Source organism: Odontesthes bonariensis, chromosome 1 (assembly GCF_027942865.1).
Source record: "Odontesthes bonariensis isolate fOdoBon6 chromosome 1, fOdoBon6.hap1, whole genome shotgun sequence".
Lineage (NCBI taxonomy): Eukaryota > Metazoa > Chordata > Actinopteri > Atheriniformes > Atherinopsidae > Odontesthes > Odontesthes bonariensis.
The window spans coordinates 34,699,193-34,721,931 of record NC_134506.1 but is presented as its reverse complement, the minus strand read 5'-3'; positions in this window follow the sequence as shown (position 1 = coordinate 34,721,931).

The window sequence follows — 22,739 nt, the reverse complement described above, 5'->3', positions numbered from 1 at the left end:
GATCTAAAGCCACCAGCCTGTGTGCCGTGTCTGGCGTGGCTTTACTGGATATTAAGAGTATTTCAAAATCATAATACACCCTCAGTGAACCAACCTGGGGCTGCAAAATTTGATGGGCACCTCAAGAGAAAGTCACTTTGACTTCCACATAGTTTTGGCTATTCATTTCTCAAAGACATGATAAATGATATTGCATTTAATGCAGAGCTTGAGCTGTTGAGATCTTGGCAGGAAAAAATGCTGGCAGCCTCGTATTTAGCATCACTTTTTGGCTGCAGGCATTGAGCAACAAGGCTCAGTTCCCTAAATGTTGACTTGCTCCATCAAAGACACTTGTCTGTGATGCAGCAGATTGCAGGGGGGGAGTCTGGAATTAGTGAGTGTGAGGGGTGTATTTACCCAGCTCAGACATTGTCACTTTGAGTGGGAGTTCTTCATTTTCAGCCCGTTTCAGTGACAAGGAGCGGGTGTTGAGATGACAGAAATGATATTGACATTATCAGGCCAACTGGCTGCCTGAAACGTGCTCATTCTCTCTGTACTAGAAATCTTTCACAGAGACATTTCACTGGATTGATAAACATGCCTTTCCCTGTCTGGGTTTGCCACTTTGCTGATCAATTGAAGAAATGTGTTGTTTCCTGCTCCGGCTCGCCTCAGTCTGGGATGGTAATTTTTTATTTTTTTTTGTCTCCTTCTGTTTTAGATTGACATTCTATCCTTCGTTTGTCACAGCAGCTTCTACCGGCCTGAATCCCTCTCCTGTCGGCCACATGTAGCTAGCAAATATTCTTTATTCCACTGCATGCTCCGTTCACTGTGACGACATCAGCTGAATCTGTTACGTTACTGTTAACGCCCTTCTTTGCTGTCTTGAGTTTCTGTTGGGTGCCGCAGTATGAATCTTAGCTCGGTGTATTTTTCATGTCTCGCTGCGGGAGGCATGACCTCGGAAACAGAGCCGCTCGTGAGCGCTGCCAACAACAGTTCACGCACTGCAGAGAGGATCTCAGACATCTGAGAGCATCACCAGGACGCCGTCTGCTGAGGGAGGAGAGCTTAGACACAGGCAGAGAAGCTCATGGCTTGCTCAGACTTGTTTTCAATAAATATTCTATTTTAGATTTGGCACATGCTGGATAGCATATCCATTAATTAAATCCCTCACATGGGGGGTTTGGATGGGTTTACCAGCCTCTAATAAAAAAAATCTGCAGCGAGAAGTTAAAACCTTGCAAGCAACAAAATATTTTTGGAATGGATGAGGAAAATACTCCACCTTACGTATTCTGTTAAGAAAAGCATTCAATATTTACTATATTATCTATATAAAATTCTGCCTTTGTATTTGATGAATGCTTTTCTTTGGTGAGCTGAAGAAGGGGAACAAAAATGAAGGTTGAATGTTTTAAGTGAGAACCGATTTTAATTCTGTATGGGTCCACTTCTGCTCAGACAGACCAACGGTGACCACTCTGGTGTTGCGGTGCAAAGAATAAGTGAAAAATTAATTAATTGATAATACCAGTCTCAGGGACTTTCAATTACTGCAGTTAGAATATATCCAACGTAATAAGTTGTTTTGATTTTTTTATTTCACCTTTGAAACTGTGCATTTCCATCTGCATTGAGTTAATTGAGTCTGCAGCAGACCTTTTGGAAGACACTGCTCTCTTGTGGGGTCAGATGGGTCTCTGCTCCTTCTCTCTGCTCTGGGCTTCGTGGTGAATCTTGCAAGACATGGCAAACAGAAATGAAGACGACTGGTCAAGATGGCAGATGGTACAATTCAAGATGGCAAAAAAAACATCCACTCCATGGATCATCTCCGCTTTCAGATGGCTAAAAACAGTTACCGCAAGGTTATTTACAGGTAACTTGCACACTTTCCTCCTCTGAGAAAATAAGCATTGTTATACATTTGTGAGAGAGTTCCTGGTCCGAATCTCGGCTGGGGCATTTCTGTGTGGAGTTTACATGTTCTCCCTATATGTGTGGGTTCTCTCCAGGTACACTGGCTTCTTCCCACCATCCAAAAACATGCATGTCAGGTTAATTGGTGATTCTAAATTGACCCTAGGAGTGAGTGTGAGCGTGGATGGTTATCTGTCTATGTGGCCCTGTGATGGTGACCCATCCAGGGTGTATCCCGCATCTCGCCCAGTGGCACCTAGGATAGGCTCCAAAAGTTGATGCCATGTGGAAGAGGGGTCCCATGTTAAAGTACAATGTTTAAGACATTGCGATACTCCTTAACTTGATCTCAGAAACTGCAAAGATTAATCACAATCATTCATACATTGTCATCAACCAGTTTACACATTGAAACAAAAAAAGGTACAGGCCACACTAATTTGTACCAAACAAGACTGCAGTCCTGGTTAGCATTTTTAGAATTGGCTTCTTTTTTTTTTTTTTTTTTTTTTACATAACATGGTATGGTACAGTACAGTTTGACTAAGCATGCTTTTCCATGCCTAACTGGCTGTGTGCTTTTTTTTTTTTTTTTTTAATCAGCACAGCATCTGTGAAGCTGCAGCGACACAGATGCAACAAAAAGTCTGTGTGTGTGTGTGTGTGTGTGTGTGTGTTATATACGTTCCAGCTACATCGTACTGTATGTTACTATATAATGTGAAAAGTGCATCATGATTCATTAAAGGGATCTGGAGCAGTCATTCACAATCACAGCACAGAGATGTGTTGTTTTCACTGTGGGGAAATGAAAGGGGATACAAGAATAGGTCTGAGCCCCTGAAAATACTTTACAACACTGAGATAAATCTGAGATGCCGCTTGGCCCTGATTGGTCCTTGGTCCACAGACCTTGGAGAGCAGTTCTTTATAACATCAATTTGGTAGTCCTTGTCCAGCTTTCATCTATGGGCAGTGAAAATGCAGCTTAGAATCATCTTGTCTAGTCTTTGCTTTTCCTCGATTTTGACATTCCTGAGCTGATCCGTATCTTTGGAATGTCACGAAGGCACAGGACTCCTAACAGAACGAGAGCTCTCTAGTCCACAGTTAAAGATATGTTATGCAGTTTCAAAGTTGTCCATGGTGGTGGATCGCTACTATTGAATGCAGATGTTTTCCTAGCAGCCACACTAAAAGTCAGAATGAAGAGCTGACACATCATATCATCAGTTTCTCTAACAGACTAGGCATGTTAACTTTATAACAGAAACTAGTTTGTACTAAATGTACTGTGTAGATGTGTACAGATGTGACCAATGTAAAATTAAAGGTCCACCAGAAGTAACCAGAATGTAATTTTCTGTAATTATGAAAGTTAATGTCAGCAAGGCTCAACTTTCGGAAGGTCTTGGACTAGCTTTCAAGTAGCTGTTTTTGTTTTTTTGTTTTTTTTTTTCAATCAAAACCAAGAATATAAACTTGCTGCCCTCACAAGAGGAAAAAGTCAGAAAAGTTGTAATTAAATATGCAACTATAAAAATATAAAAGCATTGCAGCAGGGAGTGGAAGAAGCATTAAAAATACATAAAAGAATATAAAGAGAAACAAATAAAATAATTTAAATGAATTTAAAATCAGGCAACAGTCTAGATAAGTTAAAAGATATTTCATGCATAGACACATGAGAAAAGAAATGTCTTTAACCTAGATTTAAAAATGTCTACATTTGGTGAACGTTTGATCTCCACTGGCAGTTTGTTCCACTTGTTCGCAGCATAAGAGCTAAATGCTGCTTCTCCATGTTTAGTCTGGACTCTGGACTGGACCAGCTGACCTGAGTCCTTGGATCTAAGAGCTCTGCTGGGTTTATATTCTCTGAACATATCACAGATGTATTTTGGGCCTAAACCGTTCTGGGATTTGTAAACCATCAGCAGGCTTTTAAAATCTATTCTGTGACTGACTGGAAGCCAGAGTAAAGGTTTTAAAACTGGTGTGATGTGTTCAGAGCTCTTAGTCCGGGTAAAAACTCCAGCAGCAGCGTTCTGGATGAGCTGCAGATGTTTAATGCTCTTTTTGGGAAGTCCAGTTAAAAAAGCGTTACAGTAATCAAGTCAACTGGAGATGAATATATGGATGAGTTTCTCCTGGTCTTTTTGGGAGAGGAAACCTTTAATTCTGTTGATATTTCTGAGGTGGTAAAAAGCTGCCTTGGTGACAGCTTTGATGTGGCTGCTGAAAGTCAGATCTGAGTCTATCAACACTCGGAGGTTACGAACTTGGTCAAGATATTTACCAACGCTGACCCTCTTCTCTTTGCTACCAAACAGAATGATCTCAGTTTTGTCTTCATTTAATTGTAGAAAATATTCTCTCACCCAGGTGTTTACTTCCTCCAGACACTGACACATGAAAATGACTAATTCTCATATGTTCTAACCTATAGAAAACGATATGCTCTTTGAGCGTACGACAATGTTAGAACACCTCTTGAAATCTGTATCTACACTGGTTGAAAATAATTGCATGTTCAAAGTTGTTAGGTGTAATTTAGTAACTGTGATGTTTCAGTCTGGAACAAAGCTGCAGACAGCTGGATAGACTGACACATGCATCCACAGAGCCACACTTCTTGAATCACAGTGGTGCAGGATGCTGGAGGTGCCACTGGCTGTGCTCCCAATCACATTTTCGCAGCAGAATGTTGAGATATTTATAAAGCGATAACCATTCGTTGATGCACTAAAAAAAACATTTTGTGAGCTCATGGTTGGCATGGCAACAAGAAAAGCTTTCTTAGTGGACTGATGTTAATTTTGACAGTAGATTGTGTTTAGAATGCCGCCTGCATTAATGAGGTTTGATGTTGAATCTGGTTTTTAAGTCTTGTCGGTGTCCTGCTCGTTATGAAAGCTCAGGCTATGGCTTGTGTAGTGTTTTAAAGGGTTCATTGCTGGAGTCGCACAAAGCATAGAAACTCCAGTCCAACAGCTGCACGCCCTTATTGTGAGAGTTGGTGATGTCTCACAGTCCGAGGCAGACTGGACCAGGAGCATGACAGCCACAACAGAGGTGCAGCCATGTCCACTGGGCTGCTTGTAAACAGTTCCTGCTGGTGGTGATGTAACAGCGGCTCGATTCCTCCTCCTACTCTTTAAATAACCCAATAGTTGCCCTGCAGTGCTGGCTGACATGTTCATCTGACTTTGAGAAATATCAAGGTTCCACGAGTCGCAGAGAACATGTTTTCTACTCTGCTTGTCAGCGTGAATCAGCATTTTGCTCTTGACATTTCACCTCCTTCTGCCCCAAGCTCACGGCCTGCTGGTAGCCACCCGGAGGCGGGGCAGTGCCAACACAAATCCAGATAAGCAATGGGTGAGGGGCCCTGTGGCCCCTGAGAGGAGCTGCCATTGTAATTCAGCTCAACATTGTACCTACACAATCCCCCAAGCTGTACCAAATTTGGAAAAAAAAGCCAACACAAGTAAAGCTCAGACATTAAACTGGCGCTGGAATGTAACCGAAAAATAAAAATGAAGCTCGTGCTTTAAACTGTGGAACTTGAAAGATAAGTTTAGGTTCAGAATGCCAGGGTCCTGAAGTGGTAGTATCTAAACCGAGTTACGATACACTTCACCGACAGGAGGAGAGACAGCAGAGCTACTAAAATTGGACCTTTTACCATCCCAGCTTGCTGTCCGGGTTGGTAAACACGACTGAGCTGAGTCGAGTTTACAGACGAGTTCAAACAGTTTTCATGGACGGCTCGCTGCCATTTGGAGACGCTAGTGTGCAAAGTTTGTTGGTTCAGCTTGAAAGACGCTTCCCCTCCTGACAGCCTGGTGCCTGGCAGATGATGTGAGGTCTGATGAATCTTCGCAGTGTGAGTCAGAGTCGCAGTCTGACATTTGTTGTCATTCAGAAGTAGGAGTTTGCTATCACTTTTTACGGAGGAGCGGTGGGCTGGGTGGCAGGCTGCCTGAGCAGATGCCATCTTTTTACGTACCTTGAACAGTGGGAGTGCATGACAAACTTGACACAATATCTTTCTTTATAAAAGCATTGCAAGAACAAATGGGACCTACTCAAAATGTTATGAGAACAAAAAGCACTTCTAAAATTCAATCCTATATGAAGGAATTCACTGTGGCTACAAAGACTCACATTGTCCTATTGACATACATGCTGTGAATGTTGTAAGGAAATAATGATAAACTGAAGAGGAGAGGATGTCTGAACATTTCCTGTCTCAGAGAAGAAAATGAATGTTCTGTCTTTTGGGGTTTGCTTCCTCACAAATCACCAAGGCTTTGTTTAGGCGGCTTAGCAAGCGTCCACAGAGGACAGAGTATAAACTGTTGTGACACATGAAGAACTGCAGCCAACCACGACTAATGTTAAGGTTCACAAATGCCTTGGAGACAAATAAAGCCGTACACTCAAAGGCTTGTAACAACTGTATGTGAACATACCTCACAGAGGTCAGAGTGGGCTGCAAGGCCAAGACATAAACTCATTCCTTCAGCAACAAAAAGTTTAAAAATGCTCTGGGTTTAATTCATTCACAAGTTGAAAATAAAAGAGTCTGTTTTTCAGAAAAGTTTGCATGTTACCATTGCCAAGTAGATTGCTTTCCTTTTTGTCTGTGATCCCAAACGGCATTTTCAAGTAGACGCTACTGGCTTTGTGGGCTCCCAGAACTCCAACTCGTGCCCCCAAAGCACCCACGGGGATGACCACACACACACCAGCTGAGCTTCACTTCCTCAGCCTGGCAAGGAGGGCAGGAAGAGGAGAGACACGAATGAGGGCTGAAAGCTTGTTCAGTGCTGCTTGCCAGTTCCTTCCAGAAACACAGGAGCTAATGAATGCAGCCAGAAGTCTGTGTGTGGCTCAGCAGCTGCAGCTGCAGCTCCACAGCACACACAACCTCAAGAAACCGATCTGAAGAAGAGAATGGGGAGAAAAAAAAATGGGGCACGATGGCTTTAGATATCATAAGGAAGAAATTATTTCACGTACATGCGTAGCCTTCAAATGACTGTGTGTGTTCCTGTGTTTTCCTGCTTTATATGAGAGTGATGTAACAACCTCTCTACCGTGGGCAGGAATGACTCCGGGCTGCTCCAAGCACATTCACATTAATTAACTTGATGCATCGTGGCAACTCACATGTGAGCAGACATGTATAATCGCATGGCCGCTGCAAAGCAAGCTGTTAGCGAGCCCCCCCCCCTGGTTCTCTATGACTGCTGATAACAAGACAATAAAAAGCATTTTTGTACATTTTTGCTCAGGGTATTTTAATATGGATGACTCTGTTGCTCCTCTGTCCTGTTTAGATCTAACATGAGCTCTTCTCGGGGCAATGCTTGACCCTTTCAATTTTTTCCTTTGTGCTCTCAATTTAATGGATCATTGCCTTGGCGGCTTATGACTGCTGGTGTGTTCCTGTGCAGCTTGCTGGGCCTCATACTGTACATTTTTGCTCCTTAATTAGAGGAGGCTTTTCGTGGAAACTGGTGACGTCTGAAAGCAGCTATTCATAAATGCGTTGATGGTCATCACAGCAAGTTAGCACCACCTCTGCCTTTGTCGTCTGCATGTGCGTGTGTTTCTGAAGCTGCACACAATTCTATGACTATGGTGCGATTACCAGCCGTTCCTATTTTTGGAGGTCCAAATGGGGTAAATAGATCGTTTACTAGGGTTACTAATTTGCTCATTGAAGAAGATCTGTGTTTCTGTAGATCTTGTGCATGATTGCAGATTACATTGTTAGACAGTCTAACTCAATATATGACTAGTAATTAAATCTTAACCTACTTAAAACGTACTTGATGCTCTCTTCTTCTGCTGGATAGCTATGCAAGCCCATTATCTCAGAATTCTGACTCAGAGGATTGTGGCAGAGTTGGAGCTCCATACAGGGGTGTGACTTTCTGTCATTTCTGGTTCAGCAGACAGTAGTAATGACCTAAGTCATATGATTATCATAAACCTTATGTAAGACAACGGCGCAACCTTTACTGTTCTTGCAGCCTGAAGCCACTTTTGCATCACAGCTTTCATGTTCCCACAGCCACTCTGCTTTCTTATAATTCTGCCACAAGAGCATCATTTTGTTTGAACTGGTGACGTCCCAAATCTGATCCAATTCAGTCAAATTTGAACCCGGTTCACCCCCTGACTGACTGCCCCCTTACAGCCATTGTATCCATATTAGCAGGGCGTTTAGCTTGGTTTGGGCTTCAGTATTTCTCCACTGTGATGAGATTTGTCTTCAAAGGCTCGCCTCCTGCGTCAGTCCAAGCTGGGTTACTCATCAGCCCCCAAACACATACGTGGGCGATCATGTCAAGTGTGACTCACGTGGCGACTAAAAATGTTCTTCTTAACTCTTTCTTAAAGAGATGAGAACTTTAGATGTAGCAATGGTGAGAAGTTGGAAAAAACGAATGTGTATTAGAAAGGTCCTCGGAGTGATCATCATCATTGATCACAACTAATATTGATTCACACAATGCACCATTATAAATTCATTCACTCTCCTCATGGATGGTTAAAAGTTCCACGAGGGTACTTAATGGAATCAAAGTATTTTTATTCATGTCCCCGGGCACGATACACATATGATACACACATGATACATGCTAAAATCTTTGAGTTCCTCTTTGAGTGGGTTGACCAGATCATGTCAGCTACATGTTTTTGTTTTTTTATAGCAGAATGTGTCACTTAGAATAGAACATATCGTGTGTCTTTAAAGCTTCAAGCTAATGTGCACTGGTGACAGATTGTATTACTGTCATGGCATGCCAGCAGAGAAAGGAGTTCGTCCTACACATAATATTGTTCCAGATTTGAGCTGTCAAACTGTGTTGTTCTTCCTTCTTTTTTAAACAAGAACAATTTAGTTCCTAAACAAGCATGAAAGAGATGGGGTAAAGGTTTCTTTTTAAACCTGAGGAAGAGTTGTGAGCAAAAAGGCAAAAAAAAAAAGGAGACGGAGAAACATTTTCCATCTCTGATAATATGATAAGACAGGCTGCAAGAGCAATGCTGTCAATCACATTTCATACAGCTGTTCTGAGCACACGCACCTCAAAGCAGTCTAATGGGCATCTCTTTGGTCCACCTGAACCATATGAAGGTGAGTCATGCAGCCACATCGGATTACCTCCACCGCAACTCGTTTGATCAAAAGTTCTCCTGTTTTCCCACGTGGCAAATAGAACTCTCACTGTTCTCATTCATCTAAATAAATAATTGAGCCATGCTTCAAACATGTTGTTATTGTTGCAGCTAACTCAACCAAAGTATCTTCTTAATAGCCATTTTTATATAACTTGTGTGGCTTCTGTGATGTGTCAACCAGGTGTGCATTGTTTGCCTGTGACAAATAGATGGCAGGGACAAGCCGTGATGGACGCTTTCTCCAGGTTGAGGGGGAAAATCTACGTCCAGCCGTCTGAGTCACATGGCACAGAGGCCATGATCACTTTGGCAAGATCCATGACGTCCAACAATGCTAACATCTTCAGGCAGCCTGTCACATAAATCCCACATCCCCTGTCCAGCCTCCGGAGGTTTGATGGTTCTACAGTTCAGCCCTGACTTCTCAGACGTCAATGGTCTACTTTAGAAGCTAACCTTACCTTCACCTTCAAGCTGTGACATGTGCAGAGACGCTCTGATTAAGCCAGAATTAATTGAATTGGGTGAGCAAAGGTCTGACACGGAGGAAGAGGGAGGAGAGGAGGAGACGTTGGCGCTCATGCGGGATGAAGATGATGAGTTTGCCTTTGGGGTGCAGGCTTGACTCAGTAGAGCATATGAGTCGTTTTTAGTGGTTTTCATCAGAGCTCGCCTCGTGCTCTTTAGGGATTGAGCAGAAACATTTACCAATATGCAACATTTTGTCTGAAAAATGAAAAAAAAGTACATTTTTAAAAACGTTTTTATATAGCATCAAATTACAATGTAAGACATCTTGGGGCACTTTACATTGTAAGATATTATCAAGAGAAATCCAGCAGCACTGGGCAACAGTTGGGAGGGAAGACTCCTGTTTAACTGGAATAAACCTTAAACAAAACCAGACCAAACTGATCTCCGAAAAAGCTACATTGATCCACAACACAAAGCATGACAATTTTACAACAAAGGTTGAAAAAATGTCTATGTTTTCCTTAAAGGGGAAGTTCGTTTTAAACCTGGACCTTATTTCTGTCATAAAATACGTTCATCTACTCAACGATAACAGTTTGGCTATAGTCGGCGTCCTTCGGACAGCAGCGCACGTGATGACGTCATCCCAGTAGATGAGTGTGTAGAAAGCCCTCGATAGCCCCCAATAACAACAACACGGCAGCTATGAACTAAGTGCAATAGTACACATTCATTCATTAATACGTCTTAATATATTGGTGAAATAAAGACAAATAATGCCTCATTTAGAGGCTGTATTGTATATATGCAGATCTCGAGTGATCTAAATAGCGCCCAAAGGATGCCGACTTTCACCGAACTGTTATCGGTGAGTAGATGAACGTATTTTATGCCAGAAATAAGGTCCAGGTTTAAAAAAAACGAACTTCCCCTTTAAATGGTTAAAGCTTAAAGTAACAGTTCACTATTTAAGACCTTGAGTCCCAGTTCCAGCTTATTTATCAAGAATAAGAAATGAGGAGACCATTTTCACAACAATAGCTCATTTCTATCCATTTTGGCTGTTTTCGCTGGTCCATCCTGCTGCTACAGACAGGGTTCCATTGGGCACTCTGTTCAATGTCCTTAAAACAATACTAATGTTCATTTTAAAGAAAAGGTCAACTCACCGGGTGGTTAGTGGTATTAAAAAAAAAAATGTCGGCGCATTTTATGGTTTTCCATCCGTGTAATCCGTGTTCTTTGCTGTTCAGGAACTATTTTTCATGCTAAATCACGACGCACGTAAACATCCGCTCTATATTTGAGTCTGAGGCTCTAGCCCTGGCGCAGTGATCTGACAGTGAAAGTGAAAAGTCTTCCAAACGGAATGCAATTGGATTACAAAATGCTAAATAAAGCAAGAAATAACTTTTATTTCGCAACGCAATTTTTTTTGGGACACACAGGAACATCCACGAACCACCCGGTGAGTTGACCTTTTCTTTAAAATGAACATTAGTATTGTTTTAAGGACATTGAACAGTGCCCAATGGAACCCTGTCTATAGCAGCAGGATGGACCAGCGAAAACAGCCAAAATGGATAGAAATGAGCTATTGTTGTGAAAATGGTCTCATTTCTTATTCTTGACAAACAAGCTGGAACTGGGACTCAAGGTCTTAAATAGTGAACTGTTCCTTTAAGTTTTTATTCCTCACTACACAAATGGGGGTGGGGTTATGTAATATACTTATCGTGGTCTTATGTACCTATTTTTTTCCTTCAGTGGCTACTAATGGGCCCAGCAGTGATCAAGTGACCAAACAAAATTTGGTCATTGAAATCCATCATAATGACTAGTGTTTATTGAAATATTAAAACAGATCTAAATAACAGTTCTGTACAACAGAATAGTTCTTAATACTTAAATAAACAATGCACACCTTGATGAGAAGTGTCAAGTGTTCAGAAATACTATTTATGTCTGGCAAACTCTGTTATATTTATCTATTTTCATAAATACAGCAAAATAAATGTGAACAAATGATTTAAGGCTGAGGCAGACTTCCAGTAACAAAGTATCTGCAAAACTGGCTTATCAAGACCTAATACTGCGTTGTCCCTTGAGTTGGGTGCCTTTTTGTGCTTGTTAGGTTAGTGTTACAAGAAAATGTTCAGGTCCAAGGGCTGAAAAAGCAGCCAATGTCCGATGAAAAACTTTTGTTAAAGACCTTCAGAAAGCCTAGTGGACTACTGCTTAAGACAACTTTAAAATTGGGCTCCTTTGAGGCAAAATATAAAGAAATTTTTTTCAACAGAAGCCTTCTTTTACATGGCTTTAAGAATCCTCCTTAAGATTCTAATCTTTTCATTACTGCATAATTAAACAAATCATGACAAAGTAATTGCTGTGTTTACACAAGGACCCCAGGGCCAATGAGAATCCCCCTCAGGACCGTGGACTAACCCAGAATAACTCTGACTTTGTTTCCAGAAGAAACAGTCAGTCATTTTAACTTTTAAATGCTTTGAGCAGAAAAAAAATCATCCATGCACACTATTAAGGGGAAGAATTAAAGAAGCAGAAGAAAAAAAATCTCAAGTGCAAGTAAATGCAGAAGTACTGTGTCTGCGAGGCCAAATATGATTAGGGGCAAGTGAGAAGTCTAACCACTGAACTTCGGTTTCTTACTGTGGTACTTACTGGAGAAAGGACACCAGCTGTACTTCTCTGTCAGTCTTGGGTTCTGAAATATTTGACAAATAGTCTATACGGAAAACAACAGCAGCTGGTAGCTTTGTCAGTCGTTGAATGATCTGTTTCCATAGTCTGCTGTTTTTCTGAACGCTCTCCGCAGAACCTGAGCAGACAGAGGAAGTGACAGGATGAGGACGATTAGCCCCACCTCCACATGCTCATGGACACACACTGACTCATTCGCCCTACTCACGTGGGGGAACAGCACAGCCTCTAAAAATACATGTGTGTGTCATGTGTGCATTTGGTGTTTACAGATAAGAGTCCTCTAAGGATAACTAGAATTCAGAGGCAGTGATGTGTGAGGACCGAGATCAGATGAGGTCATTGGGGATGGTGCGCGTGTGCCGTGTATACTCTCCTTATGCCCTTAGTTGCAGCATATGTCGGGATGCTGACATTTTTGATGACAGAAAATAATGGTCAGGCTCAAAATTCCACTTGCTGTAAGATACAAAAATGGTCATTAGTAGAAGAAATGTTATATATCTATTTATTCCACATAGAATCATGAGCTGCTGCTGTCTGCTACCCTCTACACCGAGACCATGAGGCCTCAAGTTTGTGGCAGTTCAGCTGTATTCTGATCGTTTTTGTCCACCGGGAACATGTTAACATCTGCACTCGCATGCTTACACAAACAAATACACACATAATCAGAGAGTGTATTCTAGTGGGAGCTGGGTCAGTGTGGCAGAGATGGCTAGACAGGCTGCAGGCTGCTCATCTTCACCATGTGGATCTAGAAAATCCAGAAAATTGCTTTTGCCCCTCAGGCGGACACTTTGTTCTCTCCCCCTTTTTTGCTTTACATCTTTAGAATTCCCCCATTTTGACAAAGTAGGCCAGAATAGCTGTGAGCTTGAGAGCAGGTTCTTTGAGGTCAGACTGTTGGAGTTGGTGCTCATAGTATAAACAGACTGTGTTTACTTTGAATGTAAGAACGAGTTCAGTTCTGCTGTGACTCAACCGCACGTGACTCTGCGCTGGGAAGCGTAATCTTTTCAGGGACAGCAAAGCTCGAGGAGCAGGAGGGAGGGTGGGGTGTTGCAGACTTTGGGTCATAACTTCTGTCACAACTTTTCATTGTGCTGGTGGGGGATGGGTTATGCAACAAGGACAACATGATGCATGATGCTGGCATGGCGGTTCATGGGGGAGATGAAGCAATCTGCGTGTTTATGCTGAACACCAACAACCCTCTAGCTGCCGTTGCTAGCGCCGCTGGATGCCAGAAGATGTTTTTGAGAATTGCTTGTGTGCATCTGAGTCTTTTGCAGTCAGTTTATGTGTGCGGGAGGAAGAGAAATAAAGCTGGAGCTGTGTATAACACTGGTGGCAGATGGAGTACAAGGCTTTGGGCAGAGCTCGGGGTTAAAACAAGATGACAAGATGTATCGAGAAGATATGTCATCATAGGTTATATGTACTGAGCACACTGTGGCGTTCAGACTGTATGTAAGTAGCCTTTTGAGAATTGTGTTGTGTTGGTCTAGTCAGTTGCAGTGCTCTGCCAGTTTAGGAAGACATGGAAGGGAGAGATAACGTGACACTTTACAAGATCCATGGAATTCCCTGATAGGCTGATCTCTGACCCAGCTCAGTATTCAGCTGTTGGTTATAGGAGTAGCTGCACATGACAAACGTTTTTAATTTGATCAGCACATCATGTGTACAACTTGGAAAATGCAAGATGTTTGTAACTGGGACAGACACCAGAATTAAGGGAAGGACAGGGGGGGTGTCAGGGTTAACACATTCGTATCTTCCTCCGCATACTTGGAAAGTCTCCGAGATGCCTTTCAGCAAACTATAAATAATGGTGTTCTGTGGGATATTCAGAGTTTGGATATTTTATCATAACTAAACAATAATCTTTTCTTCTCCAGAACTTTGTCCCTAATCTGTTTGGAAAGCTTCTAGGTTTTAATGGTGCTGCTTGCTATATCATGCCACTTGGTCAGTGGTGTGGCTTTGTGCCTCTCATAGTGACATACTGTTTCTTTGAAACAAACATGTAAGATTTAAAAATGTAGCTGCAGCAAAAGTAGAAAGGAGCCAAGGAGTCTGCAAAATGTCTCACTAATGGCAATTTTTAAGTGATATCTCTGGAGCTTAGCTAACATTAGCTAGCATTCGCTATCTTCCTACTCTTTTGAAAGCCTGTTGAGAGGTCAAAAAAGAGGAAAAAAGTTTTTTGACGCGTTATATGGTATCGCTTTTATACATAAAAGCTCCCAGACTGATTTACTGAGTAACAACTGACCAATAAATTCAAAACAACGGGAAAAATATTGTGTAACTTGTCTAATCCTTTGGGTGCTTTGGGTTGCAGGGTGGGCCCTGTGTGGAACTCTGACACATCTTGCTCAATTGGTTGGGCTCTAAAGGGTTTGGAGGTCAAGTCAACTTCTTGGGCTCTGTGTTGAGTTAGGCCTACTTGAGCAATCTCTGAGCAGTTTTTGTGGAGCGGATGAGCGCTTTGTCTTGCTTGGGTAGCCTGCTCCCACATGGGAGTGCTGTTGTTGCCATCTAGGGTGTACCAGGGATGTAACATTTATAGATGATACATGTCAAGCTAAAAACAAGGAGTCCCATTAACCATGTTTTCATAACCTTTTAACAGAAATTTTGTTAAAACATTTTAAAGTGTTCAAACGGTGCTCCAACAACACCTTGCTAACTAATAACTAATACACTGCTAACTAGCACCAGTTTAATAGCAAAATTGGTCATTTTTAAATAAAACCTCACATACGCTTCTAATTAATAGGTGGATGTGGACTTTAAAGCCTCGTTTCCACTGTCAGTACGGTTCGGGTCACTTCTATCGGTACGGTACGGGTAGGGTCGCTTTGGGGTCAGCTTTGCGTTCCCACTGTACAAAGGGGACCCTCAGGGGTGGGCGGAGCCAAAGCGTCACTACGTTGATCGCTCTGAAGCTTCTTCAGCTTAATGCGACACCGGCTCGAGGTCCGGTTGAAATCACTCTCTGCCATTTTTGCGGAAATCAGCTGGAGAACATTTTCGTTTCGCACAGCGCCATCGAGCTCCCGCTGCACAGCCTCCTCACCAACAACGGAGAGCAGAGCCTGCACCTCCTCAGCCCTCCAGGCTCCTTCCCAAGGGAACCGGTCCTGTGTGCTAGGTACCCCAAGCAGAAGGGTTACAAAAATGGTAACGGGTACCATGGGACCGGTACGCTTTTGTGGTAGTGGAAACACTGAAATAAGCGAACTGTTCTGAACCGACCTGTATCGGACTGCATAGTGGAAACGGGGCTTATGTGGATGTTTCTAGTCCCATATATGTTATCAAAATTGTGTAGCGGTTATAAGTAAGAAAAAAGCCTTCAAAGCTGTGCATAAAACTTGCATAAGTGTTACTATGTTTTTTAAAATTGAGGAACTTTTTCTTAAAACCTCCAAACATACACCAAAACACAAGCATAGGATTATATGCAGTATTTAAGACACAAATGTCTACATGTGTAGAACAATTTGTTGTCAAATGGCTATTAAAAACATTAATCAGTCTAGATTAATCATCACTGTCCCCTGACCTTCATCACATCTTCAGCCACTTCAGCAGCCATTTTTCTTACAACCCATCCTACATCATCTCAACCTCCTCCCGTCTACTCAACCTCACACTGCTGTTTGTTCGCGTCTATTCATGAAACAGAATTTTCTGGTTTTCTCATTCCACTTAAGCTCAGCCAGCACCCATTGTGCTTGGATGTTCCTCTCAGGCAAGAGGTCTAAATCAGGCATGGAAGATAAAAGATGGAGGGAGGAAGAGAGGGAGGATGGCAGGGATTTGAAGGAGGGAAAGAAGGAGCAGTGGGGGTGAAGAAGGAGGGGGGGCAGCTTAAAAAGGAAAGGTTAGAGGAAGAGGGAGGGGGTGCAGAGAGTAAAGCAAGTGTGCAGAGCAGTGAATGAGAGGTGAAAAAGAAGTATGAGGGTAATGAGAAGCGAATGAAGACTTTACAGCGCCTGAGCAGGCTCGGCAGTCAGCCTTATGCTCATAATGTGAACTCATATGTGACACGTGATCTCCTGTCTCTCTTAAAAAAAAAAAAAAAAAAACTCTAACTCTAATTAAATGTCTTTTTTTTTTTTTTTTGTTACATATCACGCGATTATATCCTTCTTACAAGCCCAGCACCCTGATGATATCACTGACTGTCTGCTGTGCAGCGACTTTGTAGCCCAGCGGGGACAAGCATGGCAGTAAAGCCGCCCCATTTTCAAGGTTTAAACCCACCAGAGCTACTTACACGAATACAATTCATGCTTCTGAATGCACAGAAGTGGAGCATGGCTGTTATTACTAGCCCGTGCATACATGGAGATGTGAATTCCATTTGATGTGGGCCTGTTTCTTTTAAGTGGCTTTAACAAGTTGGCAGCAGTTAAGCAGAAACCAAAGCGGTCTTAATGCACAGTTCATGGATTAAACAACACTTGTTCAAGCACAGAAATGTTACTGACTCCAGAGTCGGACGCAAATGAGTGTGTGTGCGTATGTGTGTAAATGAGTGCGTACACTGTAGCTGGAAGGTAAATCTGAGATAATTTACAACATAAGTGGTTTGAAGACCCGTTCTCAAGATACAACGTAAAACGTGTTTTAGAAACAAAGAGACACATATTTAATTCCAAAATCTCTCATGTGAATATGTCATTATAGGAGTCTCCACTCATTGGAAACTGGCTGCAGGGATTAGCTCACATTCGTGAGCACAAGTGATGGATGAGGTCTAGGTGTTGGGTGAAGTCAAGGTCAGGGTTCCGTGCTGGCTTTTAATCAGAGCTGTGTCATGAGAGATAAGTAAAGGCTTTCCATAAAATATTGCCACAATAGTGCACATATAAATGGAAAAATGAATCACGGAAACAATTAAAACTGCTCATGCTCGATATTGAAAAAAATCCCTTCTTATAATGGAACAAATACAGTTCCCAGTTTTACATTCAGATAATAATAGATATATGCATTCTCAAGGTTTCTCAGCCAACAGAGGCCGACATCTCTCCCAACCTCTCACAAGGTGACAGGTTTTGAAAAGCCTGGATTCTATGCCAAAGCAGGATCTCATTCTGACCCTTTTTGGGATTAAAAAAGCAAGAAAAGAAAAGGAAACTGTAAATACAAAGGTTTTATGATTTTAGGCTTCGCATTGACAGTCCACACTGTCAAGATAAAACTAAGTAGGGGTGACAAAACAATGGTTTCAAACTTGATTATTGTTCCAGGTCTGGCAATTTATCCCAGTGCTATCTTTCCAAAGTCCGACTGTAGGTTTTTTTTTTACAAGTTGATGAAATAAACACTTGTGCAGGGTAAGCCAAGTGTGCATGCATGTTGCTGGAGTGATTGCTCCAGCAGGTGGAAACAATCGGATCACTGTAGAGGAGAGACTGGAAATACAGAGGATTATATTATGACACTTTTTGAGGCTTCTTCAGGGGTTAGTTTTGGTTTGCTCGCTCAGTGCGACAGCTTTCAGAAATACATGTGATTTTTTTTTCATGTTGTCAGCATTGTGGAAAGGGGGATTGTTCAGATTTGTGTGGTTTTCCGCTTCAATCATAACACTGTTTTTAAGAAACTGCTTTCAAACAACAACCCAACAGTTCAGACGACCTGACACATTCTGGGATGATTTCTCATTTCTTGATCCGACTGCAGTTTTTGAAGCAGCTGCAGACCATTTTGTGCATTTTTTTTCACACTCCATTTCACGACCTATTTCAGTTTCAATCCTCTGAACGTTTGTGTTTCATCTTTCTCGCTTTTTGTCGCCACATTTTTCTGCTGTGAATTCTGTCACAGAATGTGTCTCTTGACAGGTTTTTTTTTTTTTTTTTCACACTTTCAACCATGCCAATGTATCAATTAAAAAATTTCCAGTCTGGCCTCTTCCTTTTAGTTACCACTTTTTCCAATACATCTATCTTATCTCTGCTGAAGGACTCGTTTAGTGGCCACTGTCGGCGAGTGAGTATTGAATCTAAAGTCCTGGAATGAATCATTGATTATTATGTTACTTATTATAAACATTACTTGTTATGAAGTCAATGAACAACAAAATAATAGATTTCTGTTGCTTAGACACAGGCTTTACATGCAAATCATAGAAATATATATTCGATGTGTCTCATACAGACAATTGAAATCTATGCAAAGTCATTGACACATAATGAAAACAAAAAGTGTTTGAGCTATTTGCTAAATGTATTTCATCCATCTTTAATAAAACTTGTGGGGAAGAGGAGCAGGTCATACCTTACTGACTCTGCTTTCATGGTACCCAAACCTTTCAGCTGTGAGAGATCCAGGCTATGATACTTGCTCTGGAAGCTGTGTTGGGCTTGATAGACAATCAAGGGGAATGTACTTCAGTCCAACTCTTTTCTAGGTGCGTGAAACATTGGGAGAAAATTACATTTCACAGTAACATCTCTTTAAAAAAAAACTGTGTCCCAGTTATCCTGGATAATCCACAGATTTTGCTGTCAGGTTTCCATCTGAACTACTTTCTACTGAAGAAACAGCCCCTCTGAAAGCAGTTGGCAGCAAATTCTGTGGATTATCCAGTGAAGCTGAGGTGCAGTTTCTGGAAAGAGATGTTTCATTCATTTTTTTTAATAGAATGTTTTATTTGTAAGCAGCACCACAAACGAAATTCCATCTGCTTCCACTTAGAACCCAGAAGGAGATATCTCCATCTTATAACCTGGGCAAATGAAACCCAGATTTTCTCCACAGATAGAATGATGCACATTAGGTTCAATGCAGCTTGAAACATGATGTTTAAATGGTCTCCTGCTCTAAATCAAAGCCATAATATTTATCTCATGTGGAAGCTGTTGATTTTAGCTGGGGGGGACAGTTGCCTTGCTGCCATGTGGTGTAGTTCAGCAGCTCACAGACAGCCTGCAGGGCCTCAAACCGTATGTGCTGGGGCGACTCGCTGGCACGTATGGCGCCACGCTGTTATGACCCCACCTGTCTGTTCTATCTCTGGTCTGTCCCTAATGCAGATAGAAGTAAAATCCAAATAAACTGGAGTACTCTCAATGGACGCAAAGTCCTGATGCAAAAACAGTAGATTTGTCTCTGCGCACGCTGAGCACTTTTCATTTCTAACATGATTAGTGTGATATTTTGTCATCTCATGAGAGAATCACACACACACACTGCTTTCCATAAGACAGGCCTCCCAAGGAGTTTCTAATTGCGTCATCGCCTCCTGTGTGAATTCAAGAACTCCCTGGATGTGGATACTGTTCGCCGTGGGGCACATTCGTTTGATGAGTCTTACTCCTTGTCTACTGAAACAAAGGTCCAAAGCTCAGCTGCTGAGGCTCAACGAGCGTGAGTGATGCTGTACATAAGCCCATCTCTCTCTCCAATCCCATACAGCCTCCTAATCCTGGAAGATCAAGTGTAACCAGGCTGGAAGTGCGACTGGGCGGAAGCCTGCATGATGCTGTGATCGCTCCTTGCTCACAACTCCACAGCACGTCACGCCTGTCGAACCCTTTGTTTTTGCTGACCTATGTTTTTATCCATATTTGCATCTAACTGCCAGATGTCTGCGGCCTCGCATAAACATTGCAAATTATTAAAAAAAAATTATTTTACATCAGCTGGCGTTTTTCTGCTGATTAGTGATAGATTTTGGAGCAGAAAAAATGTGCTTACACATGTTAAACACAGATGTTTGTGGAGGAGGGTAACATTTCAGGTTTGTGTGCAACCATGCACATGCATGCATTTACACTAAACATCTGCTTGAATGCTTTGTATGCACACATGCTTCGTATGTGTTTTTTCGGAGAACCGAACTGTTCATTTTCACCTTACAGCGAGACTTCGGTCAAAGCTGAGTAGGCAGTAACATGAACTGAGCACAGACGCAGCATGAACATGAGCCTATTTTTGGATCCTTCTTCCTGTTCCTATGTTACAAGTGAAGAACTGAAACTTTTCCTGTAACATGAAATTCTTTTCAGGCCAAAACAAAATTTTGGTCGCTGTTTGGTGAGGTCAAATTTGACACGACGTGACATGCCCTGCAGCAAAATTTTTGGTTAAATTTTCATACATTCACCCACCTTCACTGAGACATACTCTGAAGCCTAGAACTTTCAGTATCAGGTGAAATGCAAAATACTCTCATCTGCATTGCTTCTGCTTTGTGTCACTAGTTTGATGGACACTTTCCTCTAAAAGCCATGGCCTTTCAAATGCATGGCATCCATCTCTGCTTATGTAGCACTAAACGTCTTGCAAATTGATATATTTCTTTACCCTTTATTTAACTTTAAACTAGCTTGGGCTTCATGTATTATAATCTGCTTTGGTTCTCACATGCTTAATAGACAGCTCAATCCAGTGTTGTTGTCATGCCATCCAGTCTTCTTGGTATCATACTATTTTTATCTTCGCATTCATGTGTGCCAGTGAGTGTCCATAGTGGTGTAAAAAAGAAAGTATAATTTTATTTTATTTCAATTCTAAGGTTTTACATATCAGGACATAATGAAAATGTGAAACCTAACATATCCTTGCATATCTTCTCAGCAGCTAAAGCTAAGCTGATATTGGGACAACAGAACAACATCCCAATCACATCTGCACATCTACAACAGAATGTCTGAAAAAGAATAGAATCAACAATTTCTTTCCGGTTGAACACATAACAACTACTTAGAGTCAGGCAACACAGTTTCCTGTTCATCTTTAGGCCCTAAAAGTACCTGGTAAGGATTAAGAAAGATCATAGTTTGGAATAAAAAGGATAATTTCACAGCTTTTTTTTTTAATGGCAAGTATGTGCACTGATAACACCTGTAGAGTGGTTTGATAATGTGCTGGTATCATAAAATTTTCTGTCCCTTGATCAGTCTCATGTGCAAAAGTAATCTACACATCCTCCATGAAGAGAGCGAACACCATCCTCTGAGCCACACGCTACTAACCAGCCCTTGCCCTTTGCCCAGAGATGACCAACATCCAACACGTCAGCCACAATGCTCGTGCATCAGGTATTCTCGAAGTTTAAATGTGTCTTTAACTTGCAGGGTGTTCGACTATGTAATCGTTCCTACTGTAACACTGCTAAGATAAGACCTGGGGAAGATAATGCAAGTGTGCAGCCATTAATTTCCATGCCTTTTCTCCAACGCTAACCAAGAAACAACATGTCGCCAGAATATCCGAAATTACAAGTTGTAAAGAAACAAAAGGAATCAGTGATTAAAGATTCTTCTACTATGTAATCTTAGATGAGTCTTCAAGAGATGAATATGAGCGTGCAGCCACAAATGTCTATGTCTTTTCTGTCTCCATCCCCCTGTCCACACCTTGGCTGATAACAGTGTTGCAAATGCATTTGTTTTATTCAGCAATAAATGGTTCTGCTCTCACTGTTTACACCAGCAAGATTGGGTTTGAAGCCGCCACAACATGTTATGTGAGGGCCCACAGTCCTCTACACTGACATGCATGAATTTCACCATTAAGCCTATGTGTGTTTAATATACATCATCTTGGATTAACGCCTTCTGCTGTATACCTGCCAAATCACCTATAGTCAGAGCTTAGTGATAATCCATGAAAAAGTGATTGGAACCTGGGCTTGGCACAGATCCCTTGAGTGCAAATATCAAAAGCAAAGGGATACAAGTTGATGTTGGAACATGCTGGTGAGGCAAATTCTTTCCTTTTATTCAATTTCACAGAGATTACAGTTTTGATCTCATTCACCTGTTATGTTTCAATCTATTTCCCGGTGGCAGCTTTGAAGTTGGAGGGAGTTTTTTTTTAATGAGGCAGGTATAGGCTAACAGGGCCTCACTAAGCTTGTGACAAAAAGACACTGAGACACACTCTGTCTCTTCTGATCCACAGGGACTGGAAAAGTAGGGCAGGCTTGGTGTCAGACTGCTGCGAGGATCAGAACGCTCAAGTTGTTGCCTTGTGAGCTAAGTTGTTTTTCCACACTTTTGATTGTCAAGACTCTTGCAGAGATAGAGATTTAAAACACTCCTCAAACAGACAAATATAGGTCATCTTTTTTTCTTTCATTTCAATTAGGCTATAGCTTTTTTAGGTGAACACTGTGTCGTCATTGGTGTCACCCAGAAGCACACAGTCTAATAAGCATAACACATTCCGAAAACACTTGTGGGTTGTAGGATTTAGTCACAAAAGGAGTGTTATGGCTCATGCGACTGGACATCAAATTTGTATGGCCACTTCACTTTCTTCTGGTGTTTTGGATAGAACCGTATTCATTTGCATAAAACAAACAGAACCAAGAGACTGCCCCCCAACGATTAGGCCAGTAAACTAAACTCAAGCCGCGAAGACCATTTAACTCATTTGCAATTAGA